The sequence below is a fragment of the Drosophila tropicalis genome, unplaced genomic scaffold (assembly GCF_018151085.1).
Source record: "Drosophila tropicalis isolate 14030-0801.00 unplaced genomic scaffold, ASM1815108v1 contig_443, whole genome shotgun sequence".
In the NCBI taxonomy this organism is placed as follows: Eukaryota; Metazoa; Arthropoda; class Insecta; order Diptera; family Drosophilidae; genus Drosophila; species Drosophila tropicalis.
Window position 1 is genome coordinate 1956366 of NW_027172907.1, and position 14119 is coordinate 1970484.

The 14119-nt window shown below is 40.1% G+C and overlaps 1 long non-coding RNA gene across 1 annotated transcript; it reads right to left on the minus strand.

Moving 5' to 3' along the window:
* Positions 1 to 1807: 1807 nt before the first annotated feature.
* LOC137573834 (uncharacterized) lies at positions 1808 to 2890 on the minus strand. The gene is made up of 3 exons (XR_011031928.1): positions 2538 to 2890; positions 2176 to 2276; positions 1808 to 2115 (listed from the first exon to the last, which is right to left on the minus strand). It is a non-coding gene; the product is annotated as an uncharacterized lncRNA (long non-coding RNA).
* Positions 2891 to 14119: the final 11229 nt, after the last annotated feature.

A 14119-nucleotide genomic window follows, 5' to 3' on the forward strand; every position in this document is an offset into this window, starting at 1 on the left:
GACATATTAAACAAGTCTACATAGCAAATTTGGTGACTTTAGCTCTGCTACTTGTCGTGTAAATCATTTTTTTTTAATAACGCTGGCAGAAAGGGTCGTGAAATCAACTTGATCTTCCTGCACACTACACGGAGCTATATACTAAATTTGGTAGCTCTAGCTATTATAGTCTCTGATATCCAGGTGTTCACACGGACAGACGGACATGGCTAAACTCGACTCGGCTGTTGATGCTGATCAAGAATATATATTTGTCCTTTATGGGGACGGATGCCTACCTGTATGTTACATACATTTTAGCGACTTTAATATACCACATCAGCCTATGGGTACATGGTATAAATTTAAATAAAATAAGAGTGAATGAGTGAAGTACTTGTTATGTATTTTTTCTCGCTGTGTAGAATGCCCAAACCACCCGATCGAGATACCGGTGAACGAGGGAAAAAAACTGTGGTAAGTACAAGTAATCGAGTTGTAATAAATTTTAAGTGTAGAGCACCCGCGCTCCTCAAAGAAAGAATGGAAAAAAAAAAAACTGCAAGGCAAACTTGTTGCACGCATATATTGACACACGCATAGAAGGTAAAGCCCCTGACCAGAAAGTGGGTAAAAAAAATCCGAAAGAGAAGAAAAAACAAGGCGTTAGAAAGGCCAAAGCGCCAAAAGTCGTTGATTTTCTGGCAAACATTTCACCTGTTTACCACGTTACCTGCTCGTTGCTGTTGGTTGTTGAAAGTTGCGCCTGAGGGGCCATTTGCCAAGTCCAAGTTGCGGTTACGACCACTTAAATATCGACTGCCTGCTGGTGGTGGTGGTGGTGCTGCTGCTGCTTGTATTGGTATGGATGGTGGTTGTTGTAGTTGGTGCATGCAACAAGCGTCAATCACCCGCACAAAAAAAATAAAAACAAGAGAAAAAAAATCCCCGTTGCCGTTGTTTCCCTCATTTTCACCCATTGTAATCTCCCTCCGCAGCCGCCGCCGCCGCCGACACCTCCTCCTTTTGGCCCGTTTTGCTATGGAAAATTGTTGATTTGCCGCTTGATTGAAATGAACAAAAAATAACAACGGGAAACGCTTTAAAGAAAATCATGTTTAGTGACAGGGGAAAACAACCGTAGACAAAACATTTGGGTTTTCTTTTTAACTTACCACTCATGGTCACTTCTGTTCCGATTCCTTAATTGATTTTCAATAGGCATTTATGTATATATTTGTTTATTTATTCACCTTCTTTTTTTTTTTTTTTTTTTTGGCAAATATGAGCACTTGGGCTTAAGTTCGATTCACAGGTTTTATGGCACACATTTCCTACAATTTTTTCTCATCTTTCTTTCTTTAATGTGGCGGAAGTGTGCCCCATGGCTTTGTTTGTAATTCGCCCCCCAACTGGCTGTCGGACAAAGACCAAAACCCAGACCAGGAGAACAGTCAACCAAGTCCAGCAGTCAGCAGTCGGCAGTCAGTCAGTCTGTCATATAGCCTGCCTCACATGTACAGCCTGGGAACGGAAGCTGACTTTTCTTTTTTACTGGTCATTAACAGCTTTCTGACTCTGTGCTGCTAATTAAGCGTTACCCCATGGCCACAACTCTACTGAAGGCTAACTCAACTCAACTGGACTGATCAGCATCCTTTTTGCCAGCATGCCAGCACGGTAGGGGGTAGGAAGGCGGACAGAACCGTACATATGTATATCGAATACATCGAATATTGGCCATGATTAGGCCACAAAGTGTTAATAGAAATTGTTGTTTTTTATACTTTGCTTTGCTTTTTATTCTTCAATTTTTTTTTTTTTTTTTTTTTTTTTGCTTTCAGAATGTCGTAATATTCGGCTATTCATTGATCCATTAAAATAACTTTCTCCATCAATTCTACTCTCATAATTGGCAGCGGGTTTTGTGATGAGGAGTAGAATCTTTCATGGAGCAATAACTAACGATAATTTCATGGTATGTATAGTGCCACCTTTCGACCAGCACCCGGGGGACTCCTGGTTGATCGAGAACGTGTTGTGAATTGTTTTGATTCATCATTTCATTTGGACTTCATTGGTATATTGAATTATGCAGCATCATTTTTGTTTTTTGTGTAAATTAAAAACAAAAATCTGTTTGATTGTTAAAGGTGGTTAAAGCTTAAATTGAATTTAGTAAATTCGTATACATACCTAAACTGATATGGATTGATTGTAGAGCTTTCTTCCTGGTTGGCTTGATTGGGTTGATTGGTGTAATTGATATTGGACATTAACTAGTAACTATGTGGACCCTGTTGTAGTGGAATATGGATATATGGATAAACAATTAAACATTTTTAAAATAAAATTGGTTTTGGTCCTTTAAACTGGAGCTAGTTAGATTGCTCTTGTTGCACGACTAGTTTTTGCTTCCACTTAATAATTGTGTAACTCAACTTTTCGACCTCTTTGAAGAGTTCGGTTACCAATTTTGGGGGCAATTCCGGATCTGTGCCATATTTGATAATCATTTGATTGAGGTGATCATTGATTTGGCATACAACTTTCGTTACCTTCAAAAGGGGTAAAGTACGTGCAGCTGTGCTTATCAAATGATCAAGTTCGGAAGTATCACCGGTTTGTTCCTCAGTTGTATTATCAATCACTCGGTCGATGGTCCTCAACATGGCCGTCTCGATGGCAGCCTCACAGCAAAAGCTAAAACAGTCGCAAAAAAGATCCGTTTTCTCATCATAACGTTGTTCCTCACTCTTTTTATTTGCAATTTTTGGAAGGACGGAAGATCCTTCACCCTGTCGGTCCATGTTTTGTTTTTTATTTAATTTTTTTATTTAATATTTGTACATAAATTTTGTGAACAAAATTAATTCGATTCAAAGACGTTTGTTTCAGGTGACTTGAATCTTTACACTGAATTTTCAAAAATGAATACAGAGACTACGTTTCACTGAAAAAGTCAATGCTTATGCGATTAACTTATTTTCAGCAAAAACTGTATAAATTTTATGAAAAACCCAAGCTAGGTAGAGTCCTTAAACTGTTTGCTATTCGAGTTGAACTTCCTTCGTTTTATTTAATGGAGTCTTAGTCTTAGCTTTGGACTTGGAGTTCTACGAGATTTTAATCACCTGTTTAAACAAAAACCAGAAGGCCGGGGCTAACTTCGACCGCGTCAAAGTTTGTATACCCTTGCAACTTTTTTGGTAACTCTATCCTTACCTATTAGCCATCAATGTGGAAGAACGTTTTATCTAAAAAGGCTTATGTTTGCGAAAGAATGGCCTACAATCATAGGAAATAACGAAGATATTGATCAAAGTCACTGTTTTCCACCGATCGTTCCTATGGGAGCTATATGATATAGTCACCCGATCTTTATCAAATTCGGCACAGTCATTAACATATATATTAAATTAAGAAATGTTTAATTTAAAAGCAATAGCGTTAAAAGTAACGAAGTTATTTACAAAAGTCACCGTTTTCGACCAATCGTTCCTATGGGAGCTATATGATATAGTCACCCGATCTTGATCAAATTTGGCATAGTCGCTTATAGGCGTAGTAAACTCTCTAATATTAAGTTTTACGACAATAGCTCAGAAAATAACGAAGTTATTGAGAAAGTCACTGTTCGTGACTTTGCCGTTTGTATGGGAGCTATATGATATAGTCATCCGATCTTGATCAAATTTGGCATAGTCGCTTATAGGCGTAATAAACTCTCTAATATTAAGTTTCACGACAATAGCTCAGAAAATAACAAAGTTATTGAGAAAGTCACTGTTTGTGACTTGGCCGTTTGTATGGGAGCTATATGATATAGTGGTCCGATCCGGCTGAATCCGAGATATACAACGCCTGCAGTATATACAAGCCTACGTGCAAAATTTCAGCTCTGTAGCTCTTACGGTCTAGGAGGAGTTTGCGTTGATCCAGACGGACGGACGGACGGACGGACATGGCTATTTGAACTCGACTCGTCGTGCTGATCAAGAATATATATACTTTGTATGGTCGGAGATGCTTCGTTCTATGCGTTGCACACTTCTGACCAAAATTAATATACCCTTTTTGCAAGGGTATAAACATATGCACACATATTTGGATGCCACCGTTGTATGGATCGGCTCATTTGTCTTGATTTTTGTACCATTGAAATCCAACTTGAGCATTAATAGTTTTTGTAAACAAACGTTCTCAACAGACTTAAATTTGCATTCCTACAGCTCATCATTACTTTTCAACGGCCAAGCAATAAATCCAAAGAGATCCCAATCCCCACATCTGGGCGTGCTCAAGCCAGCCTCCAGCTATACATACCTAATATATATATATATGTACATGTGTGTGTGTGTGTGTGTGTGTGTGTGTGTGTGCATCGTCTTCTTGACAAACGATGCTCCACCAGGGACACAGTGCGACGCAGTGAGACGCAGTGACGCAGCGACCGTGCTAGACGACCCCCAAGAAGTGATTTCTAGGCACCGGCACTGGCACCCACAAGCCACAATACTTACAACAGACATTCTCTAGCTTGTAGCCTAGAGTCGCGCCGAAGACGCAGTTGATGATGCTGACCTTAATCACAAATTTGCATGAGCTTCGGTGCAAGGTGCAGGTGCAGGTGCAGTTTGACTGGGGTTCGAGTTGAAACTGGGAAGGTACACCCACACACGATTCCTATGTACATATGTACATATATGCACCTATCTATGTGTGTATGACAATCTGATGCTCATTGATTTAACATGATTGCAATGGCAAAGTCATAAATTTATGTTGCGCGCATAGTTTCTAAGGTCGTTTGTTGTTTCATTTGTGGGAACCGAACAACTGCAACAAGCGACAAAAAAACAACACCCGCAATTCCGATTTAATTCTGATTTTGGTGGGGTCCGTTTATTTCTTATTTTTTTCGGGGTGACTTGCAGCTGCAGTTGATTTATGCGACAAGAACGACCGCACGAAGGTCGTTGTACAATGTACATATGTGAATATGGCCCAGACAATATTGTCAACACATTGCAAACTAGCCATAAAAGCAGCGTCGAGATACAAAACGCGATACCAGATACCAATTGAGTTGTGAGTGAGAGCGGTTTGGGGGTAGAAAGGGGATACCTACCTAGTGCATATATATATACATATGACTATGACCACACTAATCAACACATACTGATCATATGCAAGGGGTAAGTAAGTGATGGTGGTTACTGGACAGACACAGAGACATACCCATAGACATAGACATAGACATAGACACAAACTGTCTATTAATTAAGCGGCCGCTAAAACCAAAAACAAAAAAGTACAAAGTTTTGCGCTGCCGTTTTGGTCGGTCCACACGTTCACCCAACTACAAATTGCTCTTGCCACTTTGGTGCGCCAATCGTTTGTGGATCGTTGTCTTTGTCGTCGTTCGACCAATATATACTTCTATATATTTATATGCTTATCTTTCAATCAGAGAGAGAGAGAGAGAGAGGCCACATCTGTAGCAACCGCAGCGAGGACCATAGTTCCACTGCTTCAGAGGACAATGAAAATGGACAGCTATGGCATTCCATGTGCAAGCTCCAACTCCAACTCTGGCTCCATCTATCTATCTCAAGCTCATAATTTATATGCAGGAGCGGTGGCGATCACTCCAACATCTATCTGTTGTTACTTACATAGCTACACACATGTAGCCTATAAAAAATGTCGTTTTCTGCGATGAAGGATCTCAATAAAGGCAATCTTCTTTTTTTTGTTTGTTTTGTTTATATTTCAAGACAGAGCGATGAGAAAAGGAGAAGGTTGTTAAATCATTATTTCTAGAGAATTTAGGACTATGATAAGTTATCTATCTTTGCAAAACATTTGCAAACCCATTGCAGACCACCTTATTAAGGCTCCCAAATTGTGTGTAAATTTACTTCTACATAAATTGAATAAATCTGCATACTCAGCCGACAGATGGTTGTAGAGAAAAGACGTTCCGTCACGGGATCGTTCGTCCTGTAGGCCTTATATTCAAAAGACTTCACAATATTGACTTTGCCCACCATGAGGTCCTTTAATGCCAATTGAGGATTATTATTTGGTTTTGCATATTTGCGATCAAACCACTTTGCACCTGCCCAAGAACATTTTTTTTTTTTGTATTTTTTCTATTCACATGACATGAAAAAACGTTCTAGTGAATCAAAATCAGAGCAAAATTCACCCACAAAATAATTTGACGCAACATTTTGTGGTTTGGCAGTTGATTTGATTTGCGTTTATTTCTTCTGATGTTGCTCCTTTCTGTTCCTTGGCCTTTTTTTATTTTTCCCAGACAATTTGAGACAAACTTGCGGCCGTTAACGACAAATGACGTTCCGAGAGCCATGAATTTAATGGGCAGCTAGCATCTCGCAACATGAATGGATTGCCAATCCATTGGCATGGTTTCGAACGCAGACGGTGGCGTGGGCGGGGCGGAGTGCAGTGGATTGAAGTGTGGAGAGTCTGTCCTATGCGGGTGCTCAGACCCGATCAAGCAGGTTTTTCCACCCAGGCTCGCCCCCCACCTTGGACCCCGTAATCCCATACCTTGGCCAGACAGTTGGACCAGCCAGCCAGCTCACTCTGGTGTAATTAATGCGGCAGCAGCTGCGCTTTAGCCAACCTCCCGAAACCCCTTACAGTCCTCCAACCGCCCATCCCTCTGCGCTAACGGACCCTCTCTAAACTTTATCTGACGCTTGCATATTAAAAAAAATAAAAGCGAGACAGGGAGAGATATAGAAAGAAAAAAAAAACACGAAAAAAAAAAAAAACTCTTTTATAGTCTTTTGCGGTTTGGCATACAAAAATGTCGCTGAATTTTGTGGCTGTTGTTGCTGTTGTTGTTGCGTGAGTGTGGGAAACGGGTGAAATGAGCGATTCCAATCTTCTTCGAAAGGCGCTGCCAAACGGACCGCAGCGGCAGACCGATTGGAATCGGTAAAACATTTGACAGCGGTAGAGACGTTCAGCCTCCTACAAGTTTTATTCTATATGTACACTGTGAATGCATATCGCTTAGGTATTTTTGGTTGCTTTGGCTCTTTGACAATTTGAAAATTTTTATTTAATTTCTAGCCGCCTGCAGCCGACAGATGAGCCAGATGATATACAAATGATAAGAGGCAACTTGGCTCAAAATTGCAAAATTTCATTTGCGCCCAGAAACAAAATTTATGTACCTACACCAGACCAGAAAGACGAAATACGAATGGAAGAGGCATGCAAATGGCTATGACTGTGGCTATAGCTGACCGAACTGAACCGACCGAAACTGAGGCAATGCGATGCTATGCAAGGCAAAGTGCAAGTGGAACAAAAACTCCTCTTGGCTTGGTGTCATCAGCATCAACATGACGATGGCAAACGCTCTCCGGACTGTGCGGCTCATAAAACAAGAAAAGGAAGATGAAGCCGCTGCCAACATCATCCAACTAGCATCCAGAGTACTGGATGCCCTTGAAATTAAAGCTTAATAACACAAAAAAATTTCCCAAAGTCATCTGAGACTATTGTTTCATCTTCAATATGCCCAATCTACATTATACACCAAAGCATCACTCGAAATATATTTCATAACGAAACACAATTCAATATTCTGGAAAAGCAAAAGGAGAGCAGATTTCATTCTCTCTTTCATCAGCTGATTTGTATAAACGTCTTACCGATTGCAACGACAGATCACGCTACAACTAGTTGAGAATTACAGCAACTTGTATTGAAGAAACAGAAGCCACAGTATGTATACATATATCTATATTATGTTGTATAGAAAATAGAACAAACTTGTTGCCATTATTTTCTGCAGTTTTTGCGTACTAAATCGTTTCAGTTTCTAATTCTTTAAATCGAAATCGAAGACAAAGTTTATCAAGAACTTTTAATTTTAAAGGCAGATCGAGTTAACGTCATTCCTACGATGATTTACTTTAGCAGAGCTTGCGGTCCTGTAAATGTGAATCAAAAAACGTTCGAAAAATTTTCGTTTGGTACTCAGCAGAATTCATAATATTAGTTGGGTATTCGTTTGCATTCACAATTCTCTTTTAGTTTTTTTTGTATAAAAATGGAGATACATATATGTACCTACATAGACAATGACACACAGTTTATGTATTACTTCAGGTGATATCTCAATTATCACTGTGGTTAATAACAATCAATTAAATTTTCGATTTCGGTTAATGGCCACACTTTAAAATACTTATTGCTCCCGATACTTTTTGGTTGAACGAGTGTTTGGACTTTATGAGTTATATTTCATAGAAGTTTTACGATTCTTCCGAATTGTTGCACTTTAAATAGTTAATTAAAAGTAAAATTCGTATTTTTCAAATAGTTTTTATTGATTTAGCCTAGTTTAATTTAGTGATTTCAGAGAGAGAAAGGCAACTCTTTGCAGTGGAAGAGGCGAACGAATCAGAAATTCTTTGAAAAAGGTTTTATATGAAAATATTTGAAAGTCAACTGCTTAAGGAAGTTTATATACCCTTCAATCACAGCATAACAAGGACAGAGTCCTGATCCTTCTGCTGTAGTCCTTTGGAAAAAAAGTGCTTCCAATTTGTGCGGCTTGTCGTAAAGTTTTAGGTTTTTTTCTTTTTATTTTTCTTTCTCATAGGTTGCAATGCCAACCATTCATTTGGTTTTTATGAGCCGAGTCGTTGTCCTCGTCCTCGTGGTCTTCGTCGTCGTCATCGTTATCGTTGTTGTTGTTGTTGTTGCTGCTTCTGCTGTTGTTATCCTGTGCCTGACTTGATTAGAAGCAACGAGAAGCAGGTGTCTTGGTGCTGCTGCGGCATGTCCTTGTTGATTTACACTCTAGCTTATTGCATTCAGCTAAAACCCACAAAAACGGCAATGGGAAAAAGTACGCCCACCAAGAGAGAGAGGGGGGGATCTCTCGGCCGAGAGTTGCCATCTCTGGCCAAAGACAAATTGCTTGACAAAATGTTTGGCTTTGGCTTGTTAATTGTGCAATTAATCTAGCATGCGATGTTTTTCGCTGCTGCTGCCGCTGCCGGTCTTCGATAAATTAACAATTGGCAACGCAATTACAGCGCAGGAATAAAAATATAAATTGGGGCCAGTTGGCCTTGAACGTGCCGCAACTTGGTCTCAGCTTTTGTCAAGTGCACCGAAGTGAAGTGGAGTGAATGAATGATGGGAGATTGCAATCGCATGGCGAGGCGGCTGTTGATTGCAACTGATACTCACGTATATCAATATCAGAAACTGAGCCAGCTCTTAGCACCTGCAACTCAGCGCCTGCGAAAGCGAATTGAGCGATGCATCTTCTCTTCCTTCCTTTGATTTGCTTTATTAAGTTGTAAAAATGAGATAAAGTGAGAATGCAAAGCTGGATTAAAGCACACACACACACAAACACAAACAGATAATGCAACATTAAACTCTTCTTGTTTCTGTCTTATTTCTGGAAAATAGAGAATTCTATAATTTGCATCCGAGAGAAAGTAGAAAGCTCTATTTCATTATATTTTACATACCCTACCTAAACTCTCCAAGAGCTGCAAGATATATCAATATCAATTGAACATTTTTCAAAAGTATTACACAATTTTATTTATAAAACTTTTTTCACATACTTAAAACCTTAAGTCTGCTTATTTTAAAGAAACGGATTACAAAAATTATCGTATTGAACGAAGGGAAAAATGATAATTGAAAGGGTTTTATGAATCTTCAAAGAAGCAGTCAAAAGGTAAAGAAAATTCTCATAGATGGCTTAAGATGTGGCGCCCAAAAGTGGGAAACTTTGTTTCTTCTTAAAACGGTTCTACTAAACCTCGGACTACTTATAGTGGATTGAGTGAAAAGTGCATTAAAATCGTACAACTCTTTGTGATAAAGTGTAAGCAAATTACGTTGAATTTTACATCAGCTGCTCCCGTTTCGCTTTTTTGTGAGTGTATGTGAATGCCTTTTGGGAAGGGAAAGGAAATCATTATCACAACGATGCTAAAATGTGGTTCACTGAGTCAATTCCAGGCTTTGGGGGCAACAGAGAGCGTGTGAGAGAAGTCGTCAGTTTTAAAGTAGGCCTTGACAGCTGGCACCTGAGTTTACGCATTGATTGCGCATACGCCGCGTGCAACGAGCAAAATATGTTAGCAACTATGATGATGATGATGATGACGATGACGACGGCGACGATGATGATTGCAAAACAATTTTTAATAATTGACAATTAAACTAACAATAATTGACAATAAATATTACAACTGGGGCCTGCTTACTTGCGCCTGGCAATTAATGGCGCGTTTTAGCCATATAAAGTCAACTAGCCGATCTCATAACGTCATCGAAGTGACGCCCAATGACAGTCATGAGAGACAATCGGTGTGAGAGTTCGCCCGGAGAGCCAAAGAGCATAGCCTAGAAATGAAGAAGCCTTTTCATTTATTTTCTTTCCTTGTTTTCTTGCTTTATATAACTCAATTAGCCGGCGAATTGAAGTCGATAAATCAATCACAAACGATAAACCGAGAGAATGAGTGAATGAGAGGGCAAATAGGCAGACCGAGACGAGAGAGAGCGAGAGACTTTTGTGTTCCATCCACCGTAGCCTTCCCGCAGTCAAGATGCTGCTCCTGCTGCTGATGATGATTTGCGTGCCGCCTGGCCATTTCTCACATCCGGCGTCAGCCAACATCGAGAGCCTCTTACCCCAAAACTTAATTGAAACATTTTTTTGTGTGCTCAAATAGAGTTGGCTAAGCTGAGTGAGATCTGACCCACGCAGCATTTTGTTAGAAGGAGTTTTACTTACTTCTGTCCTAGACAGAGGGGAAGAGACACATAGATAGAGACCCACCACGCCCCGTTCGCCCAGCATCCCGTTCATGTTGCGGATCTCAGCACACCTCTCCCTCTCCCATCCTGTCCACCCTTCAATCCTAAATTTCAGTTCCTGCCTTTTTGCTTGTCACAAATTGAAAACTACAAGCGACAAGTACACGATTTATGTGGGCCGCAGATCGCTCCAGCCCCAACACTGGCCGGCTCACTGGATGGCTGGCAAATGGTTAATCCAACAGGCCAACAGCAACATGGCCATGAACGCGCCGCCAGTTTATGGCATTTTAATGGTCACTTAATTTTGTTTATGTTTAATGGGCGCGCCTCTGGCAGCGGCAAAATCAGCCAGCTCCTGCTACTGCCCAATTGGAGTTCTGTCTCTCTCTCACTGTCTCTCTCTCACTGTCTCTCTCTCTCCCTATCTCTCTATGGCTGTCTGTGATTCTATCCCTCTTTTACTCGAATATTGATTGCCGATTAACCGAAACGACAAAACGACCGATAGGGAAAGAGAGAGGCCTATGGACCATCTAGCCATTGTTTGGGCAAATTGCACATCATTTTCTAGGTACCTGAAACGAAACTCTCTTCTTTTTTTTTCCGTTAAAATATTTGATCAAAGCTTTAAGCAATTTTAATAAGCCTTCGTTGCTTTTGTTGTTGTTGTTGTTGCGCCACAAAGTTGTTCCCACCATCTCAAATGTTGGCAATGTATGGCTAATAGCGGCAGGGGTATGAATCAGAGGCGGCATACAAAAGGCAGAGGATATTTTCCTACCCTCAACAGGGAGATAAGGAAAAACTAAATTCTCCAATGAGAAGTCATATTTAATAGTCGGTTTTGCATTTCATTTCAAATCCATATTAAGCAAATACCTTCTGCCCCTTCAATGAGATTTCTCAAACACCCCGCCCGTTGATTTTGATGTCAGGGAATTAACAAAATCATAAAGCAAATAGTAGGATCATATAGATGGACTCCTTCCACCGCCAGCTTCAGCTTCAGATTCAGCTTCAGCACCATCTCCAACGCCGACTCTAATGATGATGAGCACAACGCTTTTTCAACGCAAATTGCAGACGCATTTCCTTTGTCGGCTCACACCTCACAAAATCTTTTCAAGCATCCAAGTATGGCCAATGGTCCGTACCCGGTCTGGTCTTGTCTGGAGACTCGGCCTGGTCTGTCCACCTAAACGCGGATATCAACTGCAGTCATAATGATTTATAAGCCATGCAATTTCAACAACATTTTATTGCATTTTAATTAGCACAATATTATATTCCTCTTCCTTTCTTACCCCCTCTCTCTCTCTCTCACTCTCTTGCCCTTCTTTTTTTTTTTTTTTGCACAGTTTTATTGACGGGGGAGTTTGGAGCAAGCAACTAAACAATCTTTTGTTTGCCATAGACTTAGTCAATTGCTGAAAGGTCTTCGAATAACCAAAACGACGACGAAACCAGACAAAAAATAAAAGGAAAAACTTAGGCCACACCTACGCATCACACACACACACACACATCCGACAAACAACGACGCCCATCATAAATTTACCAATTTAATAACTCAACAAAATGCATGTAAATGCAAACAATATAATGTGCCACATATTCTCAATGTCGGGAGGAACACACAGCTATAAACGAAACTTAACTGGAAAATTGGTAGAGAAAATAGCTACAAATCGTTGAGCTAGCTCATCTCAAGAAATCACTCACAAGGTTTGATTATATGGCAAACAAATTTATTTAGGAACAATTGTGAAACACCAAACTCATGTAAGGCCTTTGACAAATGGTTTACGCTTAAATTAAGTTAGTAAGCCAAATTACTTTCTAGTGTCCTTAATACTCAGGTGTGTGAGTTTTAAGTCATTATTATTAACTTTCGAAATCTCTAATCTAATCCCCATCTATATCTTTGATATCTAAATTGAGTGTTCAGTCGTTTGTAACTAGTCTTGTGTGAAACGGAGTAATCGAGTTTTCAATTCTGTTTATTAGTGAATGATTTACTGTAGCAACATACGACAAAGTCATTCTTCTTTTTTGTGCTTGGCAAAACGATGACAAATTGCATGAAATAATATAAATTTTGCAGTCAAGACAGTAAAACTGTCGTCTGGCTATGGCTTGGCGTTGAGTGTGAGTGGAGGAGGCATTTTTGAGAGTCTGGCAGCAAGTAAACTGTTGTTTTTCATGACGACGCGCGTGTCACATTGTCCACCCACAACGAAGAGACGCACCAGACGGCCGACAATCGACGACAGACAACAGACGACCAACATCAGGCTAAGACCAAGGCTTAAACGCGAACCCAGAAACCTAAGCGTGGCAGAATAAAAGAAGTTGCTCCAGATGAAGAAGTGAAATTTGCATAATGTTCTGTCTACAGTCAAGCACCTACATACAAACATACATACCTCTCCTCTTTTATTTCCTTTGGACTCTAGCTCTCTTTTTCTCGATGTCTATGCCTATGCCTATCCCAAACCCAAACCCAATTAAGTCGAAATATCTCACCCGCATGCCCACATGTCAAGTCGTTGTTGCTGGTACAAATTGATCAGCAAATCTCATTAGACGCACAGCGATCAATTATATTACTAAATAATATTTGTAATTTGATCATTACGAAATTAGTGTAAAGTATGTAAAGTTTTCGCCCAATAGAAATGTCACTGGACCTGCTGCCAATTGATTAATTGAAGAACTTTTGCAAATTATCGAGCAATTCGAACGAAAGCAATGTGAATGAAATCGTTATTATTATTATTGGAATAAATAAACAGCGACTGTAGGATACTCTGTATAAAGTGTAACTTACTTAATCGGACCTCATCAAAGTATTCATCAACTTACCCCAACTTACCTACTTAAAGGGTATGGTTTATACTTATCATGGTACCAAGACAATTTGGAGATAACCCATGCAAAAGTATCTGCCCATTTTCACGATTTGCATTCCCATTTCAGTTATCATTGTTATTTCCCCTGCTACACATTTTCACATACTGACCGATGATTCAACCGGCAGCTGCGATAAGCGGAGAATTAAATAATTTTACACTCCATGCGATTATCGGCACCGATTGCCATACGGATACAGATTCCATGTATATGCTAACGAGGTGCCGGTCTATAATTGGCCCAAGAGACTGAGAACCACTGGCAGGCCCCAGACCAAGACCAAGCCCAAGACCAAGCCGTAATCCAGGTTCAGAGCCAAGCCACGCGCTTCGCCGACTTCGGCTTTTCTTTATTTTTTGAGCTTCGACTCGGGAGT